Here is a 9,072-nt window from a genome sequence, read left to right as displayed (position 1 = left end):
ATAAATAAATAAATAAAAGGGAGAACTAGATATGGGGCATATGAAAATCTGTACTATCTTTGCTCCCCTTTTATAAATCTAAAACTGTTCTAAAATTAAAAGCTTACTTAATACATTATGTTTTTATTCAATTTACTGTATAGGAAAAATTCTTTTTCATTTGAGAAGTATTTTCTAATGTTCAAATTATTTTTTAAAAGATTTTATTTATTTATTTGACAGAGAGAGAGAGGGAGAGATTGTGTGTACAAGCAGGGGAAATAGCAGGCAGAGGGAGAGGGAGAAGCAGGCTCCCTGCTGAGCAAGGAGCTGCTGATGCAGGCTCAATCCCAGGGCTCCAGGATCATAACCTGAGCTGAAGGCAGACGGTTAACCAACTGAGCTACCCAGGCGTCCTTCAGATTATTTTTAAACACAAAAATCTACCTGGTCAAAGTATGTGCTTGGCATTTGTTAAGCTACACACTGAAAGAGATTCATGTATTTAGGAGAACTATGGATTTATTTAACAAGCAAACTAAAGATAGCACCTGGAAAATGAGATGCTTACAGTCTGTTATACAAGTCCTTTTGTGAGTTGATTGAGATGCACACTTTTTCACATAAACACAGTGTTCAAATTATAAACTGAATTGATAAAAATGATTATATCTATAAAATCATTGAAGTATACATTGGTAATATTTTGTAACAATACTGTTCAATATTTATTCCATGATTATTGACCTTAAAAATCATTTTGAATGCAGCTACTCTAGAATTTCAGAAAAGCTTTAAGAGAAGAAAACATGAAAGTCCTTGTGGAAATTCTGAAGGGAGTTTGTGAATTTAAGGTTTCTGGCAACTGAAATCTTTACAGAACTGTCATTTTGTCATATCTAAATGGAATTCCAACACATAGCTTTTGAAAATATATGTGACTACAAATAACCTTACACATAGAAGCCAAATTTATTAGGAAATAAAAAGAGGCAAAGAGTTGTTTAAAATACATATTTACATATACCTAAAGTGTTTTAGGTATTGCATATAGAAGATTAACCTGAAAGCAATAAAAGTAGTTTGTAAAGAAAAGTCATTGAATTTAATAAGCTGTACTAACTACCACAGAAATTTTCCCCAGGATATCTTTGTGATTTCCCAAAGCAGTGTTGTTAAACATATCAGATTATTGAAGACACTGGAAAGCTCAATTATTTCTGTGAGTTGATTGTTAAGGCAATAAATACACACAGTCTGATTTTAGAATCTGACAAACCTAGGTTGAAATCTTAGAGAAAAATTATATTTAAATTGCACAGATTTTGCAGGTCTATCAGTCAGGATTCTTAGTTGCAAACAACAGAATCCACTCTGAACAATAAGCAGAATTTTGAAGATTTGGCAGCTCACAAAATCTTCAGGGCAGATATCCAGGGAATCGACTCCTGCTACTCTTTAAGAGGTTCTCACATCCATGCTCCCAAAGATTTCATGTTCATCTTTTTTTTTTTTAAGAGAAAATGTGCATATACAAGAGGAGTGGGAGGTGGGTAAGGGAAAAAGAGAGGGAGAATCCCTAACAGGCTCTATGAACAGGGCAGAGTCTGATGCAGGGCTGATGCCCAGGACCCTGAAATCATGTCCTAAGCCAAAATGAAGAGTGGGACACTCCACTGACTGAGCCACCCATGCATCCTTCATCATCTTTTTCAAATAGCCCCCTCTAAATGAAACTCATGATGGTGTATCTGCTTAGAGAGGCATAGAATACAGTTCTTATCCAGTGGCAAGACAGGCTCAACCAATGAATTCTAACCTCTATCTGGAGAGGTAAACCTCGAAGTAAAGATTTATTAAAGACCTAGAATCACACTGTTCAAGAGATGTTAGGCAAACATAAACATGGCCAATGTTTCCTATAGTTTTGAGTTAGCTTATTTTATGTACATTGACTCCACTCCACCGACTACTGCTGTTTTATAAAAAAAAAAAAAAAAAAAAATGATAGTATCTGGAAACAACACCATGACTAGAATATATTAATTACTCAAAACAAGGATATTATCACTGATCTGTAAAAACTCTTGCAGAAGTTTTAAACATTTTAATCAGCCGAGTCCTGTTACCTCTATCAGTGAAATGACTACAGCCAGACAATTGTAATTGTATATTCCATGAGGCATATTTAGAGATAAAAATCACTGGCCAAATTAAAAAAAAAAAAAAAAAAACTATCACATTCAAAGGACCCCTTTGTAACATTAAGATCTATTATTAGCATTCTTCTTTTCACAGCAATTTCTCTGGAATTGAGTATTATGAATCCTTCCTTGAGAGATGGAGTCCCCATATTAACATATCAACAGTCCAACTTTCACAAAAAAGACTAACAGCTAGATTTCACATAGTGGTTAGTTGCTAAAGTAACTCACTTGAAGATCTATTGGGAACTTGATTTTCCTTAGATCCTTTCACCATAACCCATGGCTTTTTCCATTAACTCATGACTTCTCATTTCCTCAGATTTCTATAATTTAACAACAGAACTTTAAAAATTTAAATTAGAAAGTAATGCAAATTGTTTTTTTTTCTTATTATTCAAATGTATTGTTTGCTTTTATCATCTCTAATGTACATTTTAGGGAATGTAAAAGAAAATCTTTGGAACTGTCAGTGACTATTTAAAGTAAGTAGCTTCCTAAATAAATGACTTGTCAGTTTGCATTAGAATTGCTTGCCTGATTTAAAAAAAGGAGACAGTAATTAAGTATTTGCCTGTTAATCTAACTGTTATTTAGAAGTCATTAATGGAAATGGTTTATGGGTTCAAGAGGTCTTCTATATTTAAATTAATTCTGTTGCTAAAAGCTAGACTAGATTTTCACAATATTCAAAACACTCTGAAAGTAAATGAATCAACAGGCATTGAGTGAAGAACATATCTTTCAAAGATACAGTTTGTATTTGCTGTTTTTTAATGTAATTCTATCTAGACATTAGTGTTATTTTTACAATTGGAATGAGAGGTCTTATAAAAAGTAAAAGAAAATGAAAAGAAGCAGCAAGAGTCTTCCTTTTATCTTGTTCCCAACTTTACCTTTGAATTCTCTAGTTGGAATAGATTACACTTATGCTTTGGCTAAAGAGAAGAATTTAAAAATGCTGCAATGATTATTGCATTTTTATCTGTGAAAGACAAGATCATTGAAGGTAGATGATCACACAAATTTAAATTAAGACACCTTGGATACAAACTGTCCCTAAAATGTTCATCTCAATCTTTAATAATTAGAAATATAGGAATATTCTGTAACATTAAAATTGAAGGGGTATGAAATGGTGAGGATTCAAGGAGTCATTACCTCAAATGCAACTTCAGATAGCTTTTCCTGATTTTAATCAGTATTAGCCCACCACCGTTATGTCTAGTAAGTAGCTTTGTTTTTCTTGTATACTATTTTCAGTTTGTCATTGTGTGTTACATTTAATAACTTACGGCCTAGGTGGGAAGATGAACATTATGATACATGAGAGTCCCTAGAATACATCATCATGCTTTATCCCCAGTGCTAATCTTATATTTGGAATTATATTTAGCTTTAGTCAATGATTTTTCTTTTTTTGGTTGGCTGTATAGATTTGATGTTTGAACTGATGGAAAACTGTACTAAAAAATTAGAGGCAAAAGGTCAAGATTAATATTAAATTTATTGAAATAGAAGGCTTACTTGGTTGCCAATGAGTGGTATTTTTTTGAGGGAAAGAAAGAGGCAGAAGAGAAAAACCTTAAGAAAGGATCATTATTACATTCATTTTATAGATTAATAAACCAATAATGTCTATATCAATGGAATTGTATGAAGTCTAAATTCAATCATGAATAAAGAGTAAGTACTTAGGCTCATACCATACACAAAGATTTTTACCTTGAGAATAGTAAAATACTCACTGATCTTATAATAAGGTCACTGGACTCAAACTGATTCAGTCAGTATTATCTTTCTTAGGAAAATATTGCCATTCTGGTTGATCTATTATTTCCCATGGCATAGTACATTATCTTGTTGAGGTGTTCCATGATATACAATAATGGTTACTTTCCTGCATCGTTTCAGATACACTACAAACTGGAAAGAGATAGCTCATGCTCTTCAGAAACAGTACAGAGTAGGATTATATTAATTTGTCAGCTTACTTTTTAAAAGGAACAAGGAAAAGTTAGTCACAGATTGCAGAAGTAGAGCAGATGTCAACACAATTTCCTTTGATCTTACCAAGTTTCAGGAAGAACTTTGTTTACAAATAATATTTCCACCTCAGACAATATTACCATGTTTGGGACTTCCTAAAAGCATCAAAGTGGCACATGTTCTAGTGATAAGTCAAATCATGTATCACCAACATTTTTATCTATCTAGAGGAAACTGTTAGAAGTGAAGCCTGAAACAAAGTCTGGAGAACAAGAATTGACATCATCATTGATGACAAATTTTACTCCTAGTAAATCCTTATAATATTCAATGAAAATGAGATAATATTAAAGATCTTGCTTCCATAAAATACTAGCCCTTGTACCAATTGGCCTTTTATGTGAACCCACTTAGATTGGTTTCAACAGACATTTGAGTGAATTCTTGGTATAATGAATCATGTTAGGACTATATAATGGTATATTCATGGGCAATGTATAGACTCCAAGTTCAATAAGCTCATATTTTGGAATGCATAAAAGAAATAAATAATGATAAATCACTGTGATAGGTGCTTACAGATAGAGTAGTTTACAAGTGAATTATAAGAGACACTGTGGGAGAAACATCCAATCTTCTGAGAGATAAGCAAAGACTCAGCAGTAGTGGTATGTCGGTACCAAAATGTAAAAGATAAATAGGAGATAGTCTGACCAAATGGGACTTGTAGACAAAATTCTAGGGCAGCAGGGTTAACATTACAATACTACATAGTTGTAAGAAAACATGATAGTTCATAGAAGTTAAAAAAAAAAAAAAGAAAAAAAATGTTTAAAAAAGGGTTCCAGAATGACATAGTAAGAGCTGCTACTTACAAAACAATTACCTTGCTTCTATTCTTTACACTATTTTATCATTTAATATATCTCCCTAATGATTTGTGTAGGTGCAATCATTATCACCACCATCCTCTCCCCATTTTACAGTCATGGATCTGAGATACAAGAAGATTAAGTAGTTTGTCTGTATTACACAACTAGGTAGTGAATGAGTCTTCATATACAACCTAGAAAATTTGGTCAAAAATCTGCTCAGCCACTCTATTGGGCTTATTTAGTGTAAGACAGAGAATGCTAAAAGATGGGAAGAGTGAATGAAAAAAACAGAATTTGGATATTGAACATTTCATGACCAGTGGTAAAATAATTTGGATTTAATTCTATAAACAATACAGACTCAAGTCATTGTAAATTCAAGATTTAAATGCTTACTATGTTAAACATCTCTCAAGTTACAGTCTGGAGGGTAAATTACAGGAGGGCTATACATATCAGAAAGCATAAAAAGCTTTCTAATGAAATTTAACCAAATAAAAAGCTGCTAATGAAATTTAACCAAAATAGCTCTATATACCTGCAAAGAATAGAGAGCTATGGAAGGAACTAGGTGATATTTAGAAGACTAAATCTTTTTTTTTAAATAAACTAATTTTTATTGGTGTTCAATTTACCAACATACAGAATAACACCCAGTGCTCATCCCGTCAAGTGCCCCACTCAGTGCCCGTCACCCACTCACCACCACCCCCACCCTCCTCCCCTTCCACCACCCCTAGTTCGTTTCCCAGAGTTAGGAGTCTTTATGTTCTGTCTCCCTTTCTGATATTTCCCACACATTTCTTCTCCCTTCCCTTATATTCCCTTTCACTAGAAGACTAAATCTATATAATTACTTTAATGGTATTTGGGATAAAAAAAAAAGATAAAAATTTTTTCATGTTTAAAACTTAATCAGATAATAGTTTAATTTACTGAGATGATAGAAATGAGCTCAACTATAAATATGTTATATTGAAGATGTTTGAAATTATTAAGTGTAAATATATATGGGCAGCTGGTTACATGGGATATGAAGCTAATAAATTAATCTGGGGTGAACAGGTACCAAATGGTCCATTCATTTGTTCAAGGAGTACTTAGAGCATTTTTTTCTATACCACAAGTACTATCCAGCAGATAAGGCAAGACCTTATCTGTTTAGTGCTGTACTTAGGTAGTATACTAGCAACATAAGTACAGCACTAAACAGATAAGGTCTTGCCTGCCACAGAGAACTAAAGATGAATAGTAATCAAGTGAGTAAGGTAATTAGCACTAACCATTACCTGTATCAAGAATACACAAGGTTATATTTAGAGTGAGTCAGAGCAGCTACCTTTATATTGAATGGTCATGGACGTCATCTCTGTGAAGGAGACATTGGAGGAAAGCTGTGCATTATAAGGGGTGCGTGGGTGGCTTAGTTGGTTAAGTGTCCAACTTGATTTTGGCTCAGGTCATGATCTCAGTGTCATGAAATCAAGCCCAATGTAGGGCTCCCAGCTCAGTTGAGACTGCTTGAGATTCTCTCCCTCCCCCTGCTTGCTCTGCTCTCTCTCAAATAAATCTTTGGGAAAAAAAAATCTGCATGATAAGAAAGGGACAACTGGATGATAGAGAATACGAGTGTTAAATGAAGTTAGAGAACTAGATTCAGGACTCAGACTTGTAAAAATGGTGACTGTGAACTTTCCAAATAATGTAAGCCTTCTTAGCCTGAGTTCCCTCAGTTGTAACGTAGGGGTGATGATAAAAAAATGTCGATTTGATTAAGAGATTAAGCAAGTTAGTTCATGTAAATCATTTTGCACAATTTTGATAAAGAAAATATTCCATGAATATTAGCAATAATAAAATAGTAATAATAATAATAATAATAATAATAATAATAATAATAATAAAATAGTAATTCTATTACTGTTACTTTACCTAGCTCATCAAGGCAGGAAAACTCAAGTTTTCTCAGACAATACTTGTAAGTAGGAATTTGCCTACAGTGACCTCTGTCTGTATCTCCTTCACAAACATGCAGTGTTGTTGAAAAAACTGACTTAGCATGTAGAATCTAGAAATAGAAACTATCAGGCTCACCTTTAAAGCACAGAGAGAACATAAAAGATTTGGGATTGAGAGTCATATCGTTTATAAACTGGAATCCCTCATTATACATAAATCTACCCGTTATCGTATTTTGTTAAATAAGCCTGAGTAAACATTTTAATGTGTTTTCTAATGACTTCAGTGCCAATTAGACTTGTTATTCATTGTTTCTAAAGATCTTTCTGGTCCAGGAGAATATGAATTGCTTCCTTATTCAGCAGGTTGATAATGACTTCATTTCTTTTAAAGTATTTCATTTTAAAAATTATTTACTGCTCTCTGCTTATAAACAAAAGCATAAGCTTGGCTTTTATCCAAAGGAATGAGTACAAGGATCTTTGATTCTCAATACAGCACTATTTTCAAATAGCAGGAAAGAAATGGAAGAGATTTTTTCAAAGAAAAATCTAGCAAGTCCAACATCTTCTATAGTTGGGTGCATAGGTGTGTGTGAATGGTATGTTTGTGCATAATCTTGGCTCAAAATGTGTTTTCCATTTCTGACAGGTGAACTATACAAAGCCAACAGATGAAGTCATTTGAAGGATTTTCTCAAAAATAAAATCTCAGTTCACCTAAGTTGCAAAGTAACTGGTTTCACTAGCAAGGTCTAATCACTCTATTTTAATACTCTAAGAGAACCATTCATAGCTACTGCCCACAGGCTTTTCTATTTTTAGATTCAGACTTTAAGTGATGGACTTACAAACTTCACTATTACAGTGTGTTTACTGAGTGCCATGAAGTCAAGGACCTGGCATGCAGGGGTCCTCAGTAGACATCTACTGAATGAATTCATATCATTGTAGCCACTAGGTTTTTTTCTCTCTCCCGCCCTCAGCTTCTATTTCTATTCACTGTTGTACTTTTCACCAATAAAGATGGGTCTCCTAGTTCATTTTTTAGCAGAAGATTCACAATCCTAGTCAAATTTTAACCTCAAAGATACTAAAAGTCAGTGTCTTCAAAAATCATTTTGGCATATAGTATGCATTTAAAATGGCATTTTTCTTCTCTTCCTCCCACAGCTTCTGCTTGACTTGTCTGAAGCAGACTGAATCAAAATTATAATTAAAAATAAGTTATGCAACATCCGCAGATGCAACTTTAAGCTAGAAACTCGTTTGACCTAGTTCAAGAGTAACAGTGGGCAGCAGTCTGAAACTGAGTCTATGAACTACTTGCCACATGGAACTAAACTAATGTACCTTGGTTTACTTATCCTCCAATTCACAATTTTAAGTGTTGCTACCACTGATAACATTGTTCAGTTTCTTTCTAATCATTAGAAGTAGCATATAATGGTAAGAACATGTACTCTGGAGCCAGATGTCCTGGGTTTATGTCATAGTTCAACCACTTAGAAGTTTTGAGACCAGAGACAAAAAAAAAAAAATCTTGTCTCTGTGCCTTCATTGCATTATCTATATAATGGGAATGGACAATAAATCTGGCTTCTCATATTTTAACTTTTAAATCTAACACTTAGAACAGTAACTAGGAAAAAGTACCAGGTAGATATGAGTTATGACCCATCTCCAGTTGGGCTGTTTTCTTCCTATTTAGCAGAAATTTATAAACCCCTTCAAACTAGTTCTTATCACAATGCTTTCACAACTTTTTAATTATTTTTTCATGAGGTAAGTAATTTGTCTTGGAAATACAGTTCATTTGAGAGTCACTTGTTTCATTTTGTCAACAATATATTGTCCACTTTCTACATACTTTATTAAATGAATTTGAAGTTAGTTTTTAGACACAATTTTTGGTATTTCCTTTCATGTTAAGAACTTTAACCTCAAGGAAAAAAAATTAATTTTCATCCCTCTGACTTCAATGTGAATTTGGGCCAGTGGATAATTAAGTAAGGAGCATGGTCCAGGATGACTTTGAATTTTAATTTTTAATTACGTCTCAAATTA

This window comes from Canis lupus, chromosome 38, assembly GCF_011100685.1.
Source record: "Canis lupus familiaris isolate Mischka breed German Shepherd chromosome 38, alternate assembly UU_Cfam_GSD_1.0, whole genome shotgun sequence".
Taxonomy (NCBI): domain Eukaryota; kingdom Metazoa; phylum Chordata; class Mammalia; order Carnivora; family Canidae; genus Canis; species Canis lupus.
The sequence above is the reverse complement of the archived record's forward strand: the minus strand, read 5'-3'. Positions refer to the sequence as shown.